The 11,705-nt window shown below is 35.8% G+C and overlaps 1 pseudogene; it reads left to right on the forward strand.

Annotated features, from left to right (window-relative positions):
• Positions 1-6,317: 6,317 nt before the first annotated feature.
• On the forward strand, positions 6,318-6,469 carry LOC123926284 (annotated as a pseudogene).
• Positions 6,470-11,705: the final 5,236 nt, after the last annotated feature.

Below are 11,705 nucleotides of genomic sequence, written 5' to 3' on the forward strand. Positions count from 1 at the left end.
TCATCTGTTGATGGACATCTAGGTTCTTTCCATAGTTTGGCTATTGTAGACATTGCTGCTATAAACATTCGGGTACACGTGCCCCTTCGGATCACTATGTTTGTATCTTTAGGGTAAATACCCAGTAGTGCAATTGCTGGGTCATAGGGTAGTTCTATATTCAACATTTTGAGGAACCTCCATGCTGTTTTCCAGAGTGGTGGCACCAGCTTGCATTCCCACCAACAGTGGAGGAGGGTTCCCCTTTCTCCACATCCTCGCCAGCATCTGTCATTTCCTGACTTGTTAATTTTAGCCATTCTGACTGTGTGAGGTGATATCTCATTGTGGTTTTGATTTGTATTTCCCTGATGCCGAGTGACGTGGAGCACTTTTTCATGTGTCTGTTGGCCATCTGGATGTCTTCTTTGCAGAAATGTCTGTTCATGTCCTCTGCCCATTTCTTGATTGGATTGTTTGTTCTTTGGGTGTTGAGTTTGCTAAGTTCCTTATAGATTTTGGATACTAGCCCTTTATCTGATATGTCATTTGCAAATATCTTCTCCCATTCTGTCAGTTGTCTTTTGGTTTTGTGAACTGTTTCCTTTGCTGTGCAAAAGCTTTTGATCTTGATGAAATCCCAATAGTTCATTTTTGCCCTTGCTTCCCTTGCCTTTGCCGTTGTTCCTAGGAAGATGTTGCTACGGCTGAGGTCGAAGAGGTTGCTGCCTGCATTCTCCTCAAGGATTTGGATGGATTCCTTTCTCACATTGAGGTCCTTCATCCATTTGGAGTCTATTTTCGTGTGTGGTGTAAGGAAGTGGTCCAATTTCATTTTTCTGCATGTGGCTGTCCAATTTTCCCAGCACCATTTATTGAAGAGGCTGTCTTTTTTCCATTGGACATTCTTTCCTGCTTTGTCAAAGATTAGTTGACCATAGAGTTGAGGGTTGATTTCTGGGCTCTCTATTCCGTTCCACTGATCTATGTGTCTGTTTTTGTGCCAGTACCATGCTGTCTTGATGATGACAGCTTTGTAATAGAGCTTGAAGTCCGGAATGGTGATGCCACCAACTTTGGCTTTCTTTTTCAATATTCCTTTGGCTATTCGAGGTCTTTTCTGGTTCCATATAAATTTGAGGATTATTTGTTCCATTTCTTTGAAAAAAATGGATGGTATTTTGATAGGGATTGCATTAAATGTGTAGATTGCTTTAGGTAGCATAGACATTTTCACAATATTTATTCTTCCAATCCAGGAGCATGGAACATTTTTCCATTTTTTTGTGTCTTCCTCAATTTCTTTCATGAGTACTTTATAATTTTCTGTGTATAGATTCTTAGTCTCTTTGGTTAGGTTTATTCCTAGGTATCTTATAGTTTTGGGTACAATTGTAAATGGGATTGACTCCTTAATTTCTCTTTCTTCAGTCTTGTTGTTGGTGTACAGAAATGCAACTGATTTCTGTGCATTGATTTTATATCCTGACACTTTACTGAATTCCTGTACAAGTTCTAGCAGTTTTGGAGTGGAGTCTTTTGGGTTTTCCACATATAGTATCATATCATCTGCGAAGAGTGATAGTTTAACTTCTTCTTTACCAATTTGGATGCCTTTAATTTCTTTTTGTTGTCTGATTGCTGAGGCTAGGACTTCTAGTATTATGTTGAATAGCAGTGGTGATAATGGACATCCCTGCCGTGTTCCTGACCTTAACGGAAAAGCTTTCAGTTTTTCTCCATTAAGAATGATATTTGCGGTGGGTTTTTCATAGATGGCTTTGATAATATTGAGGTACTCTTTAAATACCTTATAATTCCATTTGTCAATTATGCAAGAGTCCCATTGTTTTTAAGAGAAACACATCTGCTGACTGCAATGGCCAACAGTACAAATGCTACCCTAGATAGGTAATTTGCTTGATGGCCCAGCAATCCTAAATCTTTAGGAAATCTTAGGGAATCTTAGATTATGACCTTATGCTACCAGAGAAAAATTAACAGGTACTTTACTGAATAAATAAAATGCTTCATTTATTCAAAAACATGACCCACTCAGGGGTGCCTGGGTGGCTCAGTGGGGTAAAGCCTCTGCCTTTGGCTCAGGTCATGATCCCAGTGTCCTGGGATTGAGCCCCACATCAGGCTCTCTGCTCAGCGGAGAGGCTACTTCCTCCTCTCTCTCTCTCTGCCTGCCTCTGTGCCTACTTGTGATTTGTCAAATAAATAAATATAATCTTTAAAAAAAAATGACCCACTCTGATAAGATATGCTTTGGAATAAATAATCATGATGAAAGTTGCCTACTGTGATTTTCCAAAGAGTTGAGGAATGAAATTATTAAATCTGGGGGAAATACCTTATGCGATTCTGATGCAAACTCTCTGATTTGAAAAATGTATGCGGAAAATGGAGATTACTATTATTAATATGCTTTCTCTGACAGAAAGCAAAAATAGTGTCACCTATCTGAAAGGAAACACTTTAAACTGATATTTCATGACCTCATTTTAAACTTCTATTATCATCTTTCCATGTTGGAACCCTGACTTCTAACAATGCATCTGTTACACTGATTTATATCAATGTGACTCTGTAGCTGGAAGAGTGCATATGGCACATCAACTTAAGATCTGCATACCCAGACACAATATTAGTTGTGAGTTCAACACAGAATAATAATCAAGATTTGGGAAAAAAAAAAAAAAGAAAGAAAGAAATGTAACTCATTCTAGGTATACTGAAAAAAGTGAATTGCTTTTGTTCAAATTCTCCAAGTTTATATAGGGCAAAATTGGGAAAAAGAAGAGTTTAAGGTTTTATTTCGCAGATCATAAAGAGAAATGAACTAAAAATCAAATAGAAATATCAATGACCAACTGGCCATTCAGAGTCCATATGACATTGTCACCTCAGGGCCAGGACTATGCTGTGGAATAGAAGAGAAGATATAAAATATGGAATAGAAAAGAAGACATAAACCCATAAAAGGGCAGAAAACATACAGATCTTATGTCCAAATCCAAAATGCTTGGGTAAACAAACATGAAAACAAGAGTACCACACACTCAGATTTAAATTATGTGTTAAATTGTGTGAATAAACACACAATTAAAGTTATTATATATAAATATGAATGAGTATGTATATTACATTACATATTATATACATTATATATGTTTATATACACATATATAAAATACTAAATATCTCATGTTAGTAGCAAGAATGCAAGAATCTATATATAAGCTTATCAAAATATTGACTTACCTCAGAGAATCAGAAAGAGGTTTGTTAGTTTGGAAGAGATCACAGACACACTTTTTTTAGCACCACAGGAGAGAAGGTAATTATATATGTCCAAACTGCTTTGAGAACAAATGATATTTTTCCAATTTTTAGTGGGATTGAAGTGCTGATTTTATATTTACTTCACAGAGGCATATATGCATTTGATACATGCTGAACGAATGAGAAAGAGACAGAGAAGAAACAGAAAGAAAGAAAGAAAGAAAGAAAGAAAGAAAGAAAGAAAGAAAGAAAAGAAAGAAAGAAACTCAACCAATCATACAGATAATAAAATCAGGGAGTTTCAAAGTAGGAAGAAGCAACAAAGTGATCATTCTACTCAATGATACTATTGCAGAGACCAGAAAAGATATCACGTACCTTAAATCATACTTCGTTTTGTTGACCTCACTTTAAAAATGCACAAACAGGGGCGCCTGGGTGGCTCAGTGGGTTAAGCCTCTGCCTTCGGCTCAGGTCATGATCTCGGGGTCCTGGGATCGAGTCCTGCATCGGGCTCTCTGCTTGGCAGGGAGCCTGCTTCCTCCTCTCTCTCTCTCTCTCTCTGCCTGCCTCTCTGCCTACTTGTGATCTTTGTCAAATAAATAAATAAAATCTTTAAGAAAAAAAAATGCACAAACATAACATGTTGTGATGTCTGCCCAGTTTTGTTTGTATAATAATAACAAGAGATGAAATTGCAAGATCATCAGGTTTATCCTTTTATCTCAGAGGCTAACTGTACCTGTGATTTCAGTTCTGTCCCTCAGACACACAGCATCTTAATAGGATATACTGATATAACAAAAAACATACTGAATTGGTTTTATAAATTCTAATCATTTTTTCAATTTCATACGAATTTTTTACACTAAAATTTGTGTTTGAATTACAAATATAACACGTGATTTTGGAGGAATCTCTCTTTTTTGTATGAAATGTTTTGAACTCCTGGAAAAAGATGTTGTATCAACAGAAATTATAACAAGATTTTACAGAAAGACTAATTTATATTTCTAAATCCATATATTCCCAGAATATTTTATTTTTTCTTTTCTTTTTTCCTTGGTGTGGCTGGGGGGTATTATTTTTATATGGGTCTAAATCAGGATGTTTAGGGGGGAAGAAGTAGGGTCCCATTAATGCTAATTTAAATAAAGTGGGCTTATAATTGACTGAAGGTTAGTGTAGAAAGAGAGTGGGGTTAGACTTAGGGACTGCTTTCTAACAGCTGGGTTCCTTGGAGCCCGACTATTATCTAGGAAGTCCCATCTCTGTCTCCGTTTTGCTCACAAGTTCTGTGATCTTAAAGGCTTCACATCTTCTTTATCTCCTTTCTCAACACAGCACCCTACAAGTTTCTGTCTGTTTCAAATCATCAGCCACATGACTGGGTTGCCAGAAACCCAAGTCTAGCACTAACTACAGAGTTAGCACTCAGTCTATCTAATCATAGTTTCCATGTTTTAGGTCCTTGCAATCCAAAGTATGGTCCATGGATCAAAAATATTAACATCACCTGAAAGCCTGTTAGAAAAAGCAGAATCTCTGGCCCTACCCTAATTTACTGACTTCGTGAATCTGCATTTTAACAAGACCCCCAGGTAATTCATATGCACATTAAAGTTTGAGAACCATTGCCTTACCATAAATTATAAAGAGGAAAAACTGAATTAGTACAAAGCAGGTGTGTTTATTTCTTGTACAATTAACTGCACCCAAAAGTCACTTGCTAAATAAATAATAGTAAATGACTACTAAATGCTATACAGTATCTTGGATTTGTCCTGGAACAGAAAAAGAACTTTAATGGAAAAATCGGTGAAATCAGAATAAAGTCTTGTGCCCACAGTTGTTATATAGCATACTCTGCGTGATTTGAATATATTTTTTAAGATTTTTATTTATTTATTTAACAGAGAGAGAGAGAGAGATCACAAGTAGACAGAGAGGCAGGCAGAGAGGGAGGGGGAAGCAGGCTCCCTGCTGAGCAGAGAGCCGGATCAGGGGCTCGATCCCAGGGCCCTGAAATCATGACCTAAGCCGAAGGCAGAGGCTTAACCCACTGAGCCACCCAGGCACCTCATGATTTCAATATTTTTAACTAGAGACATGCATCATGACCATAATATAATCTATCTTGGTTAAAGTTACGTGAATTTGAAAAGAAAGTGTATTCTGATATTATTGAGTAGAAGGTTCTAAAAATATTTACTAGGTAAAGTTTATTTATAGTTTTGTTCAAAGATTTCTATATCCCTACTTATTTTTGTCTTCTATCAAGTATGAAATCTTTTGCTTTAATTGGAAATTTGTCCATTTATTCTCTCAATTTTACTAGTTTCTTTTCATTTATCTATAAACTGTTGTGTTACATACACAAAGGTTTAGGATTGTAATATCCTCTAAATTTAGTGTACCTTATCACTGGCAATATTCTTTAAATTTATTTCATCTTATATTAATATAGCCCCTCCATGTATTTTTCCCATCATTTGAGGTTTAAACAGTTGTGTCTTTATGTTTGAAGGGGGTTTACTGTATACCACATAATTTTTTTTTCCATTTTATTTATTTTTTCAGCGTAACAGTATTCATTCTTTTTGCACAACACCCAGTGCTCCATGCAAAACGTGCCCTCCCCATTACCCACCACCTGTTCCCCCAACCTCCCACCCTGACCCCTCAAAACCCTCAGGTTGTTTTTCAGAGTCCATAGTCTCTTATGGTTCGCCTCCCCTTCCAAATTTTTTTTTTTTAATAAACATATAATGTATTTTTATCCCCAGGGGTACAGGTCTGTGAATCGCCAGGTTGACACACTTCACAGCACTCACGATAGCACTTACCCTCCCCAATGTCCATAGCCCCCTCCCCCTCTCCCAATCCCACCTCCCCCCAGCAACCCCCAGTTTGTTTTGTGAGATTAAGAGTCATTTATGGTTTGTCTCCCTCCCAATCCCATCTTGGTTCATTTATTCTTCTCCTATCCCCCTACCCCCCCATGTTGCTTCTCCATGTCCTCATATCAGGGAGATCATATGATAGTTATCGCTTCTCGGCCTTTTGGCTAAGATCAAGTGTAGTATCTGTTCTTATCAGTTTAATACCACATACTTTTGTATCTTGTTTATTTATGCAATCTGGCACATGTGCCATTTAATGGGGTATAATGTAAATCATGTTTAACATGATTTATTAATATTTTCAGGTTTAGTTCTCCCATATTGCTTATCATTTTTTAATTTTTCCTTCTGATCTTTATATCTTTTTTCTTATTTACCTCCTTCTTTTGGAATAACTGATGATTATTTTAGTCCACTGTATCTAAAGTAACTATTCATATACAGATTCACCGTATCTTAGTAACTGTTCATTTTTCTTAGTGGTTGCTTTATCATTATTATCATTAACTTATATGTTAATTTTTATATGTTAATTTTTCTGACCCTAATCTGACCCTAAATAATGTTGTAGCACTTAAAGGATAATAGAAAAACTTTCTATGTAGAAAATTATTATTCCATTTCCTCTCTACTAGAATTTGTCCTGTCATTTTCACACATTTTGCTTTTCCATATGGTGTAAATGTTACAATATAACATTAATATTTTTGCTTTAAACCGGGGATTTTCTTCTGTAAAGGGCCAGCCAGTAAATATTTCATTTTTTTCAGACAGTAAATATTTTAGACACTACAGGCCACAGGAGATCTCTGTTACATATTTCTTCTGTTTTTTTTTTTTTTATGCTTTTGCTTATGTCTTATTACCACTAAAAATGTAAAAACTATTCTTGGCTCACAGGCCATAAAAAGCAGGTTGTAGGGGCTGATTAGGTCCACAGTCCTTTTTTGCCAACTCCTGCCTTAAATATTCCATTCCTTTCAAAGAGAATTTAAAGTAAAAAAAAGCCTTTTATAGTTACTCACATATTTGTCTTTCCTGATATTATTTATTCTACTGTGCCAGTACTGATTCCTTTATATTTGCCTTCTGATGAAATGATTTTCTTTAACATTACTTGTAGTACTAGTCTACCAGTGGTAAGTTTTTCTAGTTTTCATAGAAAAGTCCTTGTTTGGCTTTGATACTGAAAATATTTCTGCCAACTATCCAACTGTAAGTGGACAGATTTTTTCTTTTAATATGTTATAACTGTCCTAAAAATGTCTTTTTCATTACACTGTTTCTCACAAGAAGTCAGCTGTCAATCTTGTCTTTTTTCTTCTATGTATAAAATTATTTTCCTCTGGCTAGTTTTGGTTTTGTTTTTGGTCTAGCTGACACACAACATAGTGTACAACACTATTTGTTGTACATATGTTATACATAGTGTATACATATATTGCATATAGTGTACAACATAGTGATTCAATTTGTCTATATGTTATATTATTTCTGGCTAGTTTTAAGATTTTCTCTTTATCACTGGGTAAGCAATTTGACTATAATGTGCCTTGTCATAGTTTCTATCATCTTTTGTTTATCTGCTTGGGATTTATTGAAATTCCTGGCTCTGTGGGTTTACTATCTTCATCAACTTTAGAAAAATTTCACCCATTATATCTTCAAATGCTTCCCTCCATGTACTCTTTCCTAAGACTTCAAGCACATATATATTAGACCTCATATGTTATACCACTGTTCATCTTAATTCAGTCCATTTTCTCTCTGTTTCATTCAGAATAATATCTATCACTTTAATTTTACAAATCTGGCTTTCTGTAGTGTCTAATCTACTATTAATCCTGATAAGTGCATTTTTCATTTTAAACATTGTACTTTCCACTTTTGAAGTTCTACTGGGTCTCTTCTTTAATCTTTATTATCTCTTATGCTTTCTCCTACTCTCTTGAACATGTGGAGTATGCATATAATCATTTGCCTAGCCTATCATTTCTGTCATTGTTATTCAGTTTTTACTGACATTTCTCCTAATTATGGATTGTAAATTTTTACTTTTTTAGCTCTTTTCTCTTAATTAGCAAAAATCCGATCCTTTCAAAGATTGGTTTTAAGATTTGATCGATCCCAAAGAGCTGTTATGGGTCAAGATTTAATTTGCTCTCAGTACTCTGGCTCTGCTCTTCTGAAGACTCTATTCAATTTGCATATTCAGAGATTTTTTTTCTCTACATGGTAAGAACAAGAACTATTCTCAACCGTATGTCACTTCTGAGGATCATTCCACCTGCTTTTTCATAGTGATTCTTTGTCTGGCCTCACACAGTACACAATATACTGATGTCTACTTAAAGACTCAAGAACATCCCTCACAATGTGCTTCTCTTTCTCTCTCTCATTCTCTATGTGTGCTTTGTGTATGTGTGTGTGCAGCTCTCTTCTCTTGTATTCTTTTCCATGAATTTTAGCCAACTCTCCCTCCCTAAACTCTGAACTCTCTCTCCTCACCTCAGACTGCTAAACTCTATTAGGATACCCCCATTATGAGCTGCAACTTGGAAATTCTCTTCAGGTAATAAGCTGGAGTGTACAGGGCTCACTTTGTTTATTTCTTCTCTCACAGGAACCATTGTTCTGTGCTGCCTTTTGTCCAATGGCAGAAATCCATTGTTTCATACGTTTAGGACAGGTTTTAGTTGTTTTAATGTAGGGAAGAGAATCTAATTCTTGTTACTCCATCATGGACGGAGACTTTTTCTATACAAGTTGCTTTTGAAATTAATATGTGAAAAGAATAAGCAAAGACATCTGGGAACAAATAGGCAAAACCAGAATGTGGGACATTCTAGAAAATCACTGATCAACAGCCTCTTCACAAGATTATAGCATTAAAAAAAATTCCATGTGAGGGTGTCTGTGTGGCTCACTTGGTTAGACATCTGCCTTTGGCTCCAGTTATGATCCTAGGGTCCTGGGATTGAGCTCTGCATTGGGCTCCTGGCTTAGAGGGGAGTCTGCTTCTCCCTCTCCTCCCAGCTCACTATCTCTCTCTCTCTCAACAAATAAATAAGTAAAATCTTTAAAAAAAAAATTCTGCACATGTGTGTGAGCTTTAAGGGACATCACAGCAAAATGCAATGTGTAGATTCTGAATACTGATTCAATAAACAACAATAAACTAAAGACATTTGAGGTACAATCCAGTACATTTCAATATGAGCTAAATGTTAGTAACGGAAAATAGTTGGAATTATTTTTAATGTTGGTACTATAATGTATATGTGAGAAAGTTTCTCTCTTTAAATGTATATGCTAAAGCATTTAGTATGAATTTTGTGCATAATAGAAAGCTATAAAAAATCAGGAGGAAAAATAAGGAGTAATGAGAGTGAACAATATTTACCCAGTATTAAAACATACCATTAGTCCTCAATAACTGAAACACTATCATTTAAATTTTTAAGGTTGTTTAAGCACTAAAACAGAGCAAGGGTCATTCTGAGATTAATAACATATAGTGTTAGTGTAAAGTTGAGCCAAGTTATCTTGGCTATCAGAAAAATGAAATTTATTCCTCAATCCATCACTGAAGAGATAAAACAATATTGACCATTATAGGTCAGATCTTACTGTGGAGGGGTGCCAAGTCCCTGACCTGCTGATGGCTATTCAGAAGTTTAGCTTTGACTCTAATTTAAAGGTCTGTATTAGTGCCTCCTGCCAACATCTAGGCAAAATTCCATTTCCCTTGCCTCATAGAGCTCGTAGATGACAGTGAGGCTTGTGCTCTGAAGTTTGATAATGGGTATCACACTCTGGTTCCACATAATAGCAATATTAAAATCCCAAGGCAAGGTCAAACAGAGTCAATAGGTAGTCTAATGTTTGGGATTCCATCCAGAAATATTTCCAACACAAAATAATTGATACTATATACAAAGTGACATATCATCAAATTATTCAACAATTTTGGAGGCACTTAAATTTATTTCTGCTATTTAGACCCACAGACAAAAACCTGAATTTAAAACCCAGTTCCCTTCAAATACAAATGGAGCATAGGGAGCACAAAAGACACATAATCTTTCATATTTTTAGTCTTCAAATTCAAATAAATTGGTCTTCTAGAAGATATCTTACAAAATCATACAGTTCTGGCTAAGGTGCACATATGACAGCAGTAAAATCATGGCTCCCAGATTCTATCAGGCATAAATAATAAATTTATTTCCAACATTCTGATCATCCAATGTCATTAATTAATGGAATTCATAATTAAGACATTTCAAAAGATAATGTTCTGGATTATCATGTAATTTACAGAATATTTTAAATTTAGTGTTTATAATTGTTATAGTGTTTCCTCTTATTTACTCAGATTTCAACATCTGCAAAATCAGTTATTACAACCTAGACCACTTTTTATGGTTCTCTAGACATTTGTCAAAAACTAGATTCACCATTTTCAGTCACAGAGCTGTTCCTTTTTCTCCTTTCTTCTAAGATCTATACAGAGATGACATGATCTCCCTGTCACTCAGATAGAAACCCAAAACAGTTAATGCAAACTTCCCTTTCCTTCACTCCTTACTCCTAATAGCACCAAACTGGGTTGTTTTTAAGCTCATATATATCTCAATACTCTGTCCTCTCCTGTTACTCCTTTTTCTTAAAGTCAGGTTTTCATAATCCCAGAATGCAGTAGTCTCCTTGCTGGTTACCATTATCTTACTGCCCTCACACTCATTCTTGTTCAACATCACCCTGTCACCCCACTGACTATAGGGGGAAGCTATTTAAAATTTCTCCTTGATGGGGCACCTGGGTGGCTCAGTGGGTTAAGCCTCTGCCTTCAGCTCAGGTCATGATCTCAGGGTCCTGGGATCGAGCCCCACATCGGGCTCTCTGCTCAGCAGGGAGCCTGCTTCCCCGCCTCTCTGTCTGCCTCTCTGTCTGCCTCTCTACATACTTGTGATCTCTGTCTGTCAAATAAATAAATAAAATCTTTAAAAAAAAACAAATAAAAAAAAATAAAATTTCTCCTTGCTGTCTCATCTCCCAAACACCTTACATATAGATCCTAAACTCCAGGGGACACATCCATGAGCTCCTTGAATGTCCATTACCTCTCTAATCCACCTGGCATACAGTTATTTTTCTTTATTACTCAATTTCAGTATCATCTTCCTCATGAAAGTCTTTCCAAAAATTCCTTCTCTATAGTTTCTCTAGCTGGGAACTGGGAAGGGGGCCCCATTATTGTGAGCCTATGGCACTCTGATGTTATTTCAGTGCTGATGCTAAATTTTTGTTTCAAACATTTGTTTTCTTCCTTCAAATGTGACCTATTCTCTATGCAGTGTTGGATTTTATGTTTGTTTTTAAATCCATATTGCCTAACACAGGATTTGCTTTATAATAACATTCAAAACTGTTACTGAATAAATTGAATTGGGTATGAAACTGAGAGTAAAAAGTAATTGTGAGATTAAAATTTACCAAAAATTGAAATGCTTTCCCTCTTTTGTGCAA

The sequence above is a fragment of the Meles meles genome, chromosome 15, assembly GCF_922984935.1.
Source record: "Meles meles chromosome 15, mMelMel3.1 paternal haplotype, whole genome shotgun sequence".
Lineage (NCBI taxonomy): Eukaryota > Metazoa > Chordata > Mammalia > Carnivora > Mustelidae > Meles > Meles meles.